At 32.6% G+C, this 16,096-nt stretch overlaps 1 non-coding gene across 1 annotated transcript; it reads left to right on the top strand.

The window, feature by feature from the left end:
- The first annotated feature begins 2,692 nt into the window (after window positions 1-2,692).
- TRNAG-GCC (transfer RNA glycine (anticodon GCC)) lies at window positions 2,693-2,763 on the top strand. The gene has a single exon. It is a non-coding gene; the product is annotated as a tRNA-Gly (tRNA).
- Window positions 2,764-16,096: the final 13,333 nt, after the last annotated feature.

Here is a 16,096-nt window from a genome sequence, read left to right as displayed (position 1 = left end):
AACCTTTCTCATCTACGTAAATAAAAAAAAAACAGTCATATACCCCAACAAGTAATAACAACTCTAAACCGTTCCGCACAGATATTTCAATTGAAAAAGTGAACGTTAGCCGAAGGTTTAAAAAGAAAAATGATTGTGAATAGCTTTTAAAGGTGGCCGGAGACAAATGGTGCTGTCGACGTGTTGAGCGATCGTTTCTGTTCCAATGTTTAGACATCCGCCGCGGACGGTGCGGGCGTTTGAATGTTTCAAATAGTTTATATTCATTTCTATTTGGTACTGGGAATTGGGGGTGGGAGTGTTTTTGAATGGCGTATATTGCAGGTTTAACAGAGAGAATGTAGTGTTAAGACACATCGTCGCCCGTTTTAAAAAAATATTTCTTCAATTGAAAGAACGAACTTTTCTATTGGACCACCAAGTTATCTAATGATGGATTCAATCAAAATCAAGGGAATTTCTGGAATTTGCTATGCTTGGCACGTGCTATGCTCCTTTTGAGCTGGTGATGATACTAGGTGACACCACTCTTCAACGATTAGGAGTTAGAGCATAATATTATAATTATTATAGAGACTTATAGAAGTTAAGTTGTGTCTTTGTATTTCCTATATTAACTGGTATATTATGTAAAAATTAATAAGTGAACTGAATAACAATGTAGGTATTACTTAGAGCGCCGATGAAGATGTATAAATTATTATTTTTTTTCAAAAAGGAGGAGCTAAACGCCTTTTGCCATTATTTTTTTTATTATCTTCGCGCCGTATCCCGTGTATCATAGCAGAGTAGGATGAGGGAACCTAGGTAGATCCTAGATCCTAGTTTTAATTGGTACACCTTGAAATCTACGCAGACAAAATTGCGAGCGATGACTAGTCCTCCAAAATACGACAAATCGTCGAAAATGCAGGGTGAGGTGAAAACAGCTGGAAAATGTACTGAAAGAGATTTATTGCGAGGCCTCCACACCGATTGATCTGTACGTGTTGAATGGCGAATGAAAGTACCTACGATTTTAAACGACCCGCTTAATTTATATCATGGGGTAAGCGATTACCATTTTATTTCGTGTTTTATTATGTTTTATCTATTTTTGGGGTTCCGTAACTAAAAAGCTAAAAACGGAAACCTTATAAACGCCATAGGCTCTCAATTTTTTACGAAAAGTAATAATTCGAATTATAAGAAATATATATCTTTCTTACCTTTAAATAGGCCAAATAAAAAAAACTTAATAAATCATTTAATAATGACAACCAGGCTAAAAAAAATTCATTTTGCACAACCATTAGGGGCGTGCAAACTAAACGGTGCCCGGTACAAACACGTCACCTGTCACGCATATTGACGAGACGGCTTTTGTCATAGATTACGAAAGAAATTTACTGAATTACAAAATATTTTAAGTAAAAAAAATGAAGCTTCACGCTTTTCCCCGTGTGTTAAGAATTCAGGCAGGCAGAGAGAATTCATTATTAAGACACTTCGTTGGAACGCCGCACTTTACCTCGACACCAGAGCGAAGAAATTACCCACCAGAGGAAATCTACATTTAAATAAATATTTCATCTCCTCGAATGAGGATCGAACCCACAACCAGTCGGTTCTTCAGTCACTCTCTGTGCCCCTGCGCCACGACTGGCCTCTGAATAAATATTTGTTTTACAATCTACTTACATAATACGTATGTATTTAGGAAACGTTTATTACGTATATTTGATCAGTTGTGTCATCACTAAAAATAAATTAAAACATCGACTATAAGAATTATAATAGTAGAAATACAAGTGGCGGCTGTAAGCGTGCAAGGTGTGAGTTTTATTCCCACTCGGGGGAATAAAATATTTAATATTTTCATTTCTCTGCTCTGGCAACGAAGCAAAACGTAGCGTAGGTATTTGACGTACTAATTAACGTATTATTTAACGTTTTACTATTAATATATGTAACTAAAATGACGCAAAGTTACTTATAAAATTTCTGCCCTCAGTGAGATTCGAACTCACGATCTTTTTGAGCCACTGAAGTACTCAGTCAAAATAGTAAAAATTTGTTCAAGATTTGCCGTGCTTACTTTCTTCTTACCTCTATGGCATATGAAAAATGAATAAAAGTAGAAACATTGACACATAATTGAGGTCTATTGAAGGGGGAAACACGTATCGTATTAGAGGAATATTAAGTAAAGATATACAATTATAAATATGGGTAGGGCCGGGTAGGCCGAGGAAACCTAATGGTATGACTCTCCGTTCCTCCACACGCCCAATCTCAGAGAGCTGCAGCTATCTTAATATCGCAAGCGAGCGAGGATCTCCTTATCGAACCCAAAACCGTCGTGTTTACAATCTGTGCCGATGAGACATCTAGGTTCTCATTGGGCAGTGTAGGAAGCACTATAATAAGATTTTCCGAAATTCGTACTGGGATGGAAAAAAATGAGATTTTAAATTTTATAGTTTATGCAAGTGAAGTTGTGGGCAGCAACTAGTAAACATTTTCTTGGTATATAATGTTCTAACAGTAAAATACACAGCTTCGTTATGAAATGACCATCTTCCTTTCTAATCTCTATCCAAGTCAAGTTATTAAAATATTTATCTTATGTACATCATATTTAGGTTTAATTTACTATGGGTTTTAACATTCAAAACCTTATATCAATGTTATATTAGAACATATAGTATAAGCATCGGTGGTTCAGTGGTAGAATGCTCGCCTGCCACGCGGGCGGCCCGGGTTCGATTCCCGGCCGATGCATATATTTTTAACCGACTTCTGTAAGAAAAGGAGGTTATCAATTCGACTGTATTTTTTTTTTTTTTTTTTTTTTTTTTTTTTTTTTTTTTTTTTTTTTTTTTTTATGTTTGTTACCTCATAACTTTTGACTGGGTGGACCGATTTTGAAAATTTTTTTTTTATTTGAAAGGTGAAGCTTCCCGAATGGTCCCATTCTGACAATGGTATCTATGAGAAAATCACATAAGTCTTAAATTTGCATTAGGTATGTGCGCGACAAATAGCCGAATAACTCAATGTCGCGCAGACTGATTTTGATTATTCTTTTTTTATTTGAAAGGATACACTTCAAGGATAATTTGGTGAAAGTTTGGTTAGGTTCCGATTATGGAATCCGGTTAAAATTGAGAAAGTTTGAAAAAAATTGATTATACTGTAATAGTTACAAGCAAAAACTTTTTAAATTGATGTCAGAAGTGAGATTCCTGATCGTTGCATTTCTTTTCAACCAATCTCAAAAAAGAGGATGTTCTTATTTTCAACCAACTTCAAAAAAGGGAGATTCCGAATTCATCCGAATACTTTTTATTTATGTTTCTTCTTGTCAATATACCAAAATGTAACTTTGCACAAAAATAATAGCTAATTAAATGAAGTTTTACGTAGAACAATCACAACCACTCGTTGACAACCACTACCACCACCATCACCACTCGTTCAAGAAGCATCATTTTAAGATCTACTCATCACTAAAAATCGTAAAATAAATTAATTTTTAACAAAAACAAAAACCGACTTCTAACAACGAACTAAAAAGTGAAAAATAATTATATAAAGATTTTATAATTTTGAAGTCGGTGTCAAACTAATGCTACAACACCTTTACTACAATATCTAATTACTAAGCCTGTTTGTTTTACTTGGCACCGACTTCAAAATTATAAAATCTTTATATAATTATTTTTCACTTTTTAGTTCGTTGTTAGAAGTCGGTTTTTGTTTTTGTTAAAAATTAATTTATTTTATTTTGTACATTTTACTGTTAAGGTCATAAGTAATGATAATTCGGCTGTATTATTATTAGTTACAATATAGCTACAATATTTTAACAATTATATGTATATCTTAAATGTATTTTATTATGTATTTTGTTATTGAAGTAAAATGCGAAGCCATGAAACATTAGATTTCTGTCATAGTCATAATAAATATTTATATATTACTAGTTTTTACCTACGGCTTCGCCTGCTTTCTTCGATAAATAGACTATGCAATACATAAAAAAATATTTTAATTATTCCCTCATCCTATTTAATATAGGGACGAACCTATAGTCCGTTCTCGACATTTTCAATTATTTTAGAAAACAATGAGATCGAACCTACAACCATTGCTTATACATTATCCTATCCTATCCTATATCTTATAAAACAAAGTCGCTTTTCGTGTCTGTCTGAACTTTCTAACTCTTCTTCTTCTAAACCACCCAACGGATTTTTATGCGGTTTTCACCATTAATCCTATCCTATATCTTATAAAACAAAGTCGCTTTTCGTGTCTGTCTGAACTTTCTAACTCTTCTTCTTCTAAACCACCCAACGGATTTTTATGCGGTTTTCACCATTAAGTCGAGTATTTCTCAGGGAAGGTTTATATATAGTTTATTATTTGTACATTCTTATGTAAATTAACATAAATACGATAAATGTGTCTAAAGTCCTACCCGTTGAGACACTTTCGCGCATGCGCTGCTTTAATGGTAAGTACTACATGAAAATAATATACTGAAGTATTGTTCCTCTTAATAAGATCTACAAAAAAGTCCGCGAGAGCATATTTTTATCTTTTAAGGATAACGTGTAGTGATCATATTTCTGTCTAAAAATAGTAATTTCAATATTTTTTTTATTGTGAGGGATATTTTTCTATAATGGTATTAATCCTTATCCTTTAAAATACTTTATTAATTTTCTACGTTAAATGAAGATAAAATTTGCTGTTTACACTATTTCGAAATTGCGAATAGTTTTAGAGAAAAACGCATTTAATTATTGACACATCACGCCGTTGACTCATCAGCTGTGCCGACTCAAGTTTTACTTATCCCTTACTCTCAGCATATAAATAAGTATATTAGTTACGTTGGCCATTTAATGTAGATCAAAACTGTCTTTTACTGTTTTTCATTTTAATAAGTACTTTAGAAGTTGTTACAATATCAAAACATCCTTGCTGCGAAACGCGCCCCGCGACGTTTTGCTTATACAAGTGCGTCATGAGCAGTCATCGGTGGTTCAGTGGTAGAATGTTCGCCTGCCACGCGGGCGGCCCGGGTTCGATTCCCGGCCAATGCATTCTATTTAATTTTCCTCACGGGCAGCCACGTAGTGCTTGCTTTTCATCAGGGACAGAATACCCTCTTCAGCATTAACCACAAGCTCGAAAAAAAGAACCCGCCCGCTGTAGAGGCATAGCAACGAACATTTAGATGCGTTTGCACGTATTGGATAATTGGATTTGAATGTATTATTTCAGCGCGATATATTTGGTTTAATTTTTTTTGTAGTAGTTATTAGTAGGTAGGCTTTTGTTTATAATTTCTTCCGTTTAAAAATAGTCATTTAACTATATAAAAATTGTCATTTAAATATATTTTAATAAGTACTTGAAAAGATTAGTAGTACAGATTTAAAATTACGGTACCTACTAAAAAATCCTTGCCGAGTAAAACAATTGGAAAATACTTATTGAAACTACAAAAATGTGGGTTGCATTAGGGTTTAATTAATTTTCACATTATCTTAAGTGCTTTTCAAACATACATTATATGAATAATCCAGTAGTAAAAGCGGGCGAAGCCGCAAGGGGGTCGCTAGTATTTATTAAATTTGCCTTACAAAAAATATTTTTAGTAATATTAAAAAAAAAAGAACCTTCTCCAATAAGTGACCACAAATTACAGCGACCAGTCGATACTCCATATCGTACGTGAGTCAGAAAGTAATCCGTTTAGTTGCTGTTACCGGTAAATCATTTGAAAGCTTCTTAACCTGACCTGACCGGAATTTATTTTGTGAGATTTTTCTTTTTATTATAACTGTATTGAACTATTTATTTTTAGCAATTTTAAAGTGTTATTCCACACTTATGGAAGAAAATATAGGAATATAGATAGAATTAAGACACTCCGCTCTCAATTCACCGCCCAATTTTTGAGATTGCGTGTTGAGTGCCGGAACTTATTGCCGTGGTTTGCTCTGTTAACAGAATGAAAAAAATAAATATTTCATTCCATCCACGTGGAAATCCAAAATTTCTAATCGGGGCAATGAGTTATTTTCGATGACTTCCGCTACTCAAAAAACGAAATAAGACAAAGGGAATACAGTGTTTTAACAGTAAGTGCTAAATGTGGAATACATCATGAAGTTACAGCGTGAAGTGAAGTGAAAAGCGTAATACACGGTTAGGTTAAATACAACAAATTAAAAAGAACTCTAAATTTTCTTTTTAAACTGTAATTAAAAAATACAGGGTGAAGCTACAAAAAAAATGATATATTGTCTATATTAGTGTCCGAACATAAAAAGTATACATTACAAAGATTATGGGCAAGTGGCGTCTTCATTTTGGTCCCGCAAGAATGTTGGCGCGGCTGCCAGATAACTTAACCTGGCTAACCTGAAACTTAGCAACGAGTTTCATTTATTTGTTTGAAAACTCCGAATTAAAGTTATTTCATTTGAACAGAGTTGTAACTTTAAAGTTTTTAAGAATAATAAAATGTTATAGAGTGTTATTAAATTGTTTAAAATGTTGTAAAAATATGATTTCTTTTGTTTTCTTACTTATATATTTTATTGTATATTGTTCTTTTTATCTTATTTACATAGTATTTGTATTAAAAAACGTCAGTTTCCACCGATCTTCTTCTTCCTGGTATTAATATACTGGCGTTTAGAAAAACACCAATATTAATACTTGGAAGATTCCTATTAAAAATCCACACTGCGCAGTCTTTATAGACTGGGATCCGACCGTTGAATCCTGCATAAACGAGTTTTCTTAATTAAACCTATATTAATGAATAATACATGATTAGTAGAACAGATTACACCTGGGTTGCCTGGAAGAATCCTGCCGCAATCACCTTTAATTACATTTTTTCGTAACTCGTTTTTGGAGAAAATTGCACCTATACGTTTTTTATATGAATCCCACATCATTTGAAAGATAATCGCATAAGGAATTGGAAAATTAAGGGTTGCCAGCTCTCAGTCTGCCGCAAGTCTAGGGTTGCCTGGTTTAAAGTTGTCACTAAATGTTAATAATTTGCACTCATGTGTTTTTTTAATGAATTATATATCAAATTAAAGCTTATTTTTTTCTGAACACTATAAAACAGGGTTGCCTGGAAAATTCCTGCCGAAAACAGGGGTTGCCAGCGTTTGAAATATTTTATTCCGGTTCCGTTTGACTATGAGAATAGACGATGAAATACGCGGTCTGCCTTATATTTTAAAGTAAAATATTATATAATAGAAGATCAATCTTAAAATCAATGTTTATTCTAATTGTTCACCTGTTAAATGATGATTTTAATCATATTAAGTACACGCAGAAAACTATTTAAAGATCATAGGGCAGAAGAAATCATCCTTATTTTTCAAGTAAAATAATGAATCTATAATATTGAGTCTTTGCAAAATCTATTTTCTAAATACTAATATTTATTTATTAATTTAAATAACCCTTTTAAAACAACTAAATTATCTAATTAAATAAATGTTTACAAATATCGATCTACTATAAGGTATTAATATACATACATATACATCATGTTCCCTTAATATAATGAAGGGTGACCATTATTGCGGATATTTTTTTTATTAATTATATTGAAAAATACATTTCAATGAACTCTCTCTCTCTCTCTTTCTCTCTCTTCGTCCTCTACTTGTTTGATTTGACAACGCTTGCCGCAATTTTTTTTTCTCACGCAATTTTTAATTATTTGCATAGGAAAGAAATATATATAATAGAATTATAATAAACAAAACTAAGTTAGCAAAATAAATTCGAAGAAAATCCGACAGTAATGCCGACTAATAAACGCTATTTACGGTTTATGACCAAGAGTCGGCAAATATCAATTAGTTGGCTATTTTTTACTATAGATAAACATTTATTTTCAAAGATGTATTGTTTCTAAATGCAATAAAAGTGAAGATAGCCAAATGAGTTATTTTTGAGCATATTACTTAGTTACTTACCTTTCGTTTTGGAGTAAAGACGTTTTTACTTGACAAAAATGAAGATGAGAAAATGTGATAGAATTTAACAAGGAATCTTTCCAAAAGTGTAAAATTATCTTATTGTTTCGCCAAAAAATGAATTTTAAATACAGTGACATTTTTTTAAATAGTGACACAATGCACGGTTATCATTTACAGTGTTACAAAAAGTTCATTGTTTAAAAACAAAAACATTAAGAAGTATTTTTTAATTATTTTCTAATGCAAAACGTAAGTATACTTTAATGTTTAATATTATATAGTTTAATAAAATGTGACAATTGTGGCCGTGGGAATTGCCTCAGTTTTGATTACACTAAGTTAGGGACGTGAGTGAGTGATTACGCTTTATTATAATTATAAGGACAATTCTTTCAGATCTAAATGCCTTAAAAACTATCAGCATAGACGGACAAGTTCTTGCTAGCGACATTTTTTTATCTATATTTTTTAATAGTTTTTATTAGTTGAATAGTTTTCATTTACTTTGCAAAAACGTAAATATTCGTACCAAAAAGATGGGCGCCATAGTTCTTTCTACGGATACGGACGGCGTTGTCAAATCAAACAAGCAGAGGGCGAAGAGAGAGAGAGATTGTTTATTGAAATGTAATTTTCCATATTTTCTTAATTAATAAAAAAAATATCCGCAATAATTGTCACCTCTCATTATATTAAGGAAACATGTTGTAATTAATACCTTATAGTAGATCGATATTTGTAAACATTTACTTAATTAGATAATTTAGTTGTTTTAAAAGGGTTATTTAAATTAATAAATAAATATTAGTATTTAGAAAATAGATTTTGCAAAGACTCAATATTATAGATTCATTATTTTACTTGAAAAATAAGGATGATTTCTTCTGCCCTATGATCTTTAAATAGTTTTCTGCGTGTACTTAATATGATTAAAATCATCATTTAACAGGTGAACAATTAGAATAAACATTGATTTTAAGATTGATCTTCTATTATATAATATTTTACTTTAAAACATAAGGCAGACCGCGTATTTCATCGTCTATTCTCATAGTCAAACGGAACCGGAATAAAATATTTCAAACGCTGGCAACCCCTGTTTTCGGCAGGAATTTTCCAGGCAACCCTGTTTTATAGTGTTCAGAAAAAAATAAGCTTTAATTTGATATATAATTCATTAAAAAAACACATGAGTGCAAATTATTAACATTTAGTGACAACTTTAAACCAGGCAACCCTAGACTTGCGGCAGACTGAGAGCTGGCAACCCTTAATTTTCCAATTCCTTATGCGATTATCTTTCAAATGATGTGGGATTCATATAAAAAACGTATAGGTGCAATTTTCTCCAAAAACGAGTTACGAAAAAATGTAATTAAAGGTGATTGCGGCAGGATTCTTCCAGGCAACCCAGGTGTAATCTGTTCTACTAATCATGTATTATTCATTAATATAGGTTTAATTAAGAAAACTCGTTTATGCAGGATTCAACGGCCGGATCTCAGGGTATTATTGTACTTGACATTTAGTCTATTGGCTCTCATGTTCCGCATCACAACATCGAGCCATCGCTTCCTCGGGCGTCCAGGAGTTTTAACTCCAAGGGTGAACATAGAAAATTACTTCTATTTGACAGTGTAAGACATTTTTTTTTGTATTTACGCGGGCGCTGGTCCACGCAGGTGAATTCGCAAGCAAAACATATGTATGAGTATATAATAAATAAACATCCCCATCCAAACAAAACCAGGGCAAACCACTACTAATAACATAATAATAAAATAAAATAGCAATACTTTAAAAGTTCGTTTTTATTGACACTCCCGCAGTGGCGTTTCAGAATTCCAATCGTGTAACAAGATCTGTCCACTTAATAATATTTACCCTTTCCAGAGCAACGGTGAATATTTGCTCCTCTAAAACGCTGGAAACATCGTACGACAAACATCTCTATCTACTATACGTCGATCGTAAATTGTCTTATATATCTTTAAAATAAGTACAGTTGGTTTAGAAGTTTGAAAGTTGATGAAATTAATATAATAATGATGATGGGTCAGTCGTGGTGCAGGAGCACGAGAAGGCGACTAAGTGCGATAGACTGTGGGTTCGATTTCTACTCGAGGAAATGTGTTTATTTCCTGGCTCTGGTAACGGCAAAGCGCGGTGAGCAGATGAGAGCAGAGTGTCTTAACACTTGGTTTCCTGTGCCTATCCTGGTTTGTGCGGGATGTAGCAAGTCACGTATATAGCAAGGTAAACAAAGTGAACCTGATTTAGCATCCCGTTCTCTCTGGTTACCCGGTTACCCTACTAGAGATAAAACGTTAAACTAATATAAAAAATAATAAATATTTAAAATAAAAACATAACAAAATTAATAATAGTGTAAACAGATTTACTAAAGCAATTCAACAAAGCGAAAACATTTTAGAAGGTCAGAAGGTCTTTCCTGAAAACAAAGGTAGCTGGGTTATTCGTCTCCCGGGCCCTCTCGGGTCGGTCAGAGTCCACGATTGTTACGTTTATTGTTGTATCTCGTTAACCTGCGGGTGTAAACTGTTGATTACTTTGTTATGTAGTTTCTGCTATGAGAGATTTAAGTTAGAAAATAGTTTTATTTGGCGGATTTATAGCTATATTAATTATTGCCATATGTATTATGATTGTTTTGTAAATTAGTTAAATCTAAAGTAACATTTATTTACAATTTAATACTATTTACCGAGAATACATAAAAAAGAAGACAAGAAAAGGTTTACATTTTTGATGTAAAGGTTGCCTTATCGCCACAGGTGATCTATTCCAGGCAACCAGTACCATCAAAAAGATCAAATGTTATTGGGTGGATAAATGATTAATAATCCTTCCTTAGCGGGCGGGAAAAATGTTCTCTTAGAGAAATATTAAATAGTGTTAAATTTCCACCGCAGTTTCGAGGCATGGTTTGCTGAGTGACAGAATTCAGCGCTGCGAGTTGTCTTTGTACCAGAGCCAAGAAAATGTAAATATTAATAAATATTTATTCATTCCCCCAATTGTGAATCGAACCCACTACCATCGTATTAACGGTCACACGCCCCAAGGCCTTGTAAATGGTCTGTACCAAAATTCCTTGGCCTAAATACTACCTAACTGACATAACTATCTATAGTCCATTATATACTATACCTAGATAAACTTTACCTATAATGAAATTTGGGACATGAGCTTTCAATAACCATATTGGATATTGTTGCTCTAAGATGATAAATTGAGTTTACCGCTTGTGGAGAACACCTAACTAAGATAACTTCTGATGTGCATACACGACTACTAATATTGAAGACTAAATTCTTGTTATTTTAGGTATACATTTTTTTTAGCATCACGCTGTATCCCGCGTGTATGAGGGTAGGCAGAGGAAGCGTAGTGTTAAACCACTCCACTTTCCACTTTCCGCCGAATTCTGGAACTCAATGACATGCTCTGCTTGATTCCAAAGCGGAAGCTAAAAAAACATTAATTGGTGCTAGTTGGTTACTGGTGCCATTACCCTATATTTCTTTTTCCCTTTTTTTATTAATCCATCTATTTTATTAAATCCATATAAAATCAGCTAAGAATTCGAGCTAGTTACCTATTATATAGTAAAGTTAATTCTCACCTACCAATCATCTGAACACCTATTCGTCTAGGATTTGTCTAGACCGCAGACGGAGCCGACGGATAACATCATATTTCAAGTCTCAAAGCTTTTACTAGATCAACTTCTTACATATAGAATGATACTAAATTCAAATATTAGGTATAAATGTAAGTACTTAATAATAATTAATAGTTAGAAATTTTGTTATGTTCTTTTCGCCTATAACAAGAACTATTTTAATCATTTTACTCTAATAACGTATAGAGATCATCTATCGACCGTACTGTCATCGTCCTGCATGGGAAGAGTGGCTGACTGTAAACACGATGGTTTAAGGTTCAATTCTCGTTAAGGTGAATGAATTAATTTCATTCTTCCACTTTAATATAGGTATAAGGTGCGGCGTTGAGCTACGTTCTTGAGACTAAGTTTCTACCTATCCTATTATATGCAGTTCTATTTTTTTGCTCTCATACAATTATACTTTTCGTTTCATAGCAAATATACTCGTATATGTAGATTAAGAAGTCAAAATGCACCCTAACATGAGATTTACAATGGACCTCTAAAATATTATAAAGCTTTGCATGAAAGTACTCGTATATTTCCTGCCCAATGCAAATGAGACTTTTTGACGTACGATCTGATATACAAACATATACCTGCCTTAAACCTAACCTTTATTACAACTGAATAAGGTTAATTTTCTATTATCTAGCATTTTATTAACTTAGCATATCATATAAAACAAATTTATTTGTTCACTTACATAGAATTTTAATCCATTATAATAAGAGTCATTTTAGTGTGTTTTGAAACTATTACAAGTTTTCCAGGATTTGGTCTCACGTGGGTTTTTCGAATAAAGTGATGAGCCGTAACGACTGGCGTGTGAATTATTGGTCCGAGTTTTACAACCCTAGTGATGGCACCAGATAGTTCTGTGATGAGAATTTTATTAACCTGTCAGCGTATTATAGAGTAGGAATTCCTTTTTCAGCAGAAACTGCATCGCTTCGCTAATAATTTAATATTTTTTATGTATTATATTAAATTGAAATGAAATAAGTTATTTTCATTTCCTCGCCATAGTTACAAGAATTCGGGACATTGAGTTCTCAACATGCAATGTTTCGAAAAATCGGAAGAAAGTAGGGAGCGGAGTGTTAAAACACTAGATTCCAGCTGCTTACTCTGCAATAAGCGAATAATATCTGCAGCGCGACGCAAATTTAGAAACTTTAAAAACACAATTACAGATATTTATTTTAAAATATACGAAAAATCACAAATAGACATTTATTGCATTACTGCATTTATTCAATGCAGGTTAAGTGACAATTATGCAATAATGGTGCATATGGGACGTATTGGACTCAAAACGATGGTGTAGGTTGCAATGCGACTCGAGGGAATGCAGCAAAAAAGGCCTATATTATAAATAACTTTAAAAGTATAGAATAGGCCTTTTCTGTTATAATAGAAATCAACACCAAGCTTTTCTTTAAAGGTAGTATCTTATACAACAATAATATTTCAAACGAATTTTCAACATTTGAAAATATCGGTGGATATTTTCTAGAACTTCTTTTTTCGTTTTTAAATTACAAAGAACTTATTTGCTAAATTTCATGTTCCACTTTCACTTGAGTTGTACGTTTATCTGTGATTTGAACCCGTAACCTTACCTTGCCTGAACATATAGGTACTATACCGATTTTTTTTCTCAATTAAAAAAAGGCCAAACAATTTACCTTTAAATTTCCCACATTCTAGCTCACAGCGTCCAATCACGACATCATACTTCATGGCATCACGCTCCATTGATTCTCTATGACGCATTTTATGGGATTTACCTTCAACGAAGAAATTTATTACTATCTACTTCACGCTTCACTAAATCGCCGCCCCGGCACCTGCCAGGTATGATTTAGCACCTAGACCCAGACCCAGACTGAAATTAAATTAAAATCTAGGCATTGTAAATTGTGAATGGACCCATAAATAAGATGAACGGCGAGAGTACATTTAGAATCTTTTTGTTCGTTAAAATTTTTCTAAAACCTGTGCCAACTATTCCAGTTAAGAAGACGTTTTTGTAATAAAATATTGAAACGTATGGGAGGAGATTTTAGGAATGTGTCTTTTTAATTTTTTACATTTTCCTTGACTCCTGATTTTAATTGACCAGTTGTAGTATTTTGACTTTTATACTCAATCATTGGAACAACTGTGAGGTATTTATAATATGAAATTTGAACGACAATCTGGTCAAGATCGCGGGAAGCTGCTGAATATGGGCTACGCAGGACCGATTCACGTAGCGTTTCTCACATAAAAGTTATAAAATAGAAGCAAAATTTTAAAAATTTCAATGCGTAGAAAACATTTATTAAAAATTTCTTTTTAAAACAAGAAAAATCAATATTAATTTTAACAGGCCCAAGTAACTAATATCAACAAGGTATCCCTTCCTACTATAATTAGAGGAAAATAAAGGAACCGGAAGTAGTTTGTGAGCGTATCGAAAGTATATTAATTACCTTGTCCGTAACAAATGTTGCGAAGACAGGTAATGGGAAAAGTTTTATCGATGCGGTCACAGCGTGTAGACATTTGCGTAGACCTGTTACGAATGTAGCTTGATGGATATTTATATTGCTACGTCATATAAGTTAGAAATATGCAAGTTACTAATAGATATTGTTTTAGCTTCGCCATATCTTAAGGTCATGTTCTTTTTTAATTTAGCCAAATTAAAAACATTAACCTTATGTTATATACTATGTTAATTTAAAATGTAATAGTTTATCTTTTTTTAACTCAACTTTGTGTAAGCTATAATATGCTTATGAACCAAATATTTAATAATAATTGTAACTATAACTTAGATTTATTGTAAACCTGTTTTCTGGCCCTTAATTTTCAATAAAAGTAATGTGGAAATGGAAAATGGAAGCTGGTGCTCTAAGCTGCGGTTTTTTTTTGCTTAATAGAAAATAACTGACTTAAAAAAAAACATTAAAAAAAACAAAAATGTAATAGAGTGGAAGATCGATGAAATAATTTACATAAATAACAAATTCCACGAGAACTTTATAGCGACAATAGAAATTTCCAAATTACCTTTAGATATTGTTTACATTAAAATAAAAGATTAAATTTAAAACTGCGACAGGTACATTACTATGCGAGTAGCGACAACCTGTATTACGACGTGCTCGTCTGGACTACTAACGAAGGAGGCACTAATTTCTTTCCCATTTACCGACCTGAAGATACGTTTCTTATATTACTTTGCATTTTAATTTAACTCTGAAAAACATTAAACAGTTTTGTAGTTTCCATTTATTCGTTACATTTTTATTTACTTTTTTATTCTTTTTGACGTATGCTCATTGTTTTTATGCATAGCATAAAAGAAAAAAGAAAATTAATAGTTTAAAGCTGATAAATACAATAAGTATTTTGCTTTAACAGGGCAGGCAGAGGGAACCCCGATGATAATGACACACCTTTCAACACAATTTCCAGACAACTCTATCCTGGTAACTCAACGGAAATAAAAACGACGAGTGGGAATCGTACCCACGATCATCATGCTTACAGCCAGATGTTGTGCTGCTGCACTACGACAGCCTCAATTATACTATTCAACATAAGAAACATGGAAATCTAATGGTTTACCTTGTTACCATGTTACCAGATTATTTTAGGATGTTGATGACCTGCTTATTTATTTGTATAGTTAAAGTTTACCTAAATATCTTAAACTCTCTTAGGAATTACAAACCTACGGAAGGTATAATATCTAATAAAATGTATTTCTTAAAATGTCAAAATAATAAAACAACAGAACATGAAATTTGAACCAATAATCCAATACGTCCTAACTATACTCTGATCTATATATCTTGGTTAAGAATAGGTTCAACCTCACTATCATTACTAAACAGTCAGCCTAGCCCGCAGTCGCCGCGGAGTCAATACTTCAATATTTACGAGTTCGACTCCCTATCATGATTAGTGATGTAATAGTGATTTGTATCGATGTTATAACATTTTAATTTATTGTGATATAATAACTAACTAGTGGAGACAAGGCTAGTATATTATTAAGTGTAATTATTGCTTGAACACGTAGTCCAATATCTATAAGTTGTATAACCTTTGTAGTTCCAATATGGATAAATTATTTTATTATAAAATTTTCTTATACTGTATAAAGAATCTGTTCTTTTGTATAAAGAATCAGAATTTTTTTAAATACTACGTTGACAAACATAGACTTTTACTATTAATTACTCTTAAAATACCAGCTTGCCTATTTCAGTAACACATTATGAATCAATAACTGTCAATAAGGTGAAGCCGAGATGATTTTGGGCTTGATCGTCATTCGGGGAAAGGTTACATTAAAATTCACTCAATACACACTTTAGTAGACTAC

The sequence above is a fragment of the Heliconius melpomene genome, chromosome 6 (genome assembly GCF_056956725.1).
Source record: "Heliconius melpomene rosina isolate 202511_hmr_F chromosome 6, ASM5695672v1, whole genome shotgun sequence".
Classification (NCBI taxonomy): domain Eukaryota; kingdom Metazoa; phylum Arthropoda; class Insecta; order Lepidoptera; family Nymphalidae; genus Heliconius; species Heliconius melpomene.
Note: the sequence above shows the minus strand (reverse complement) of the source record. Positions and strands in the feature narration are given on the sequence as shown.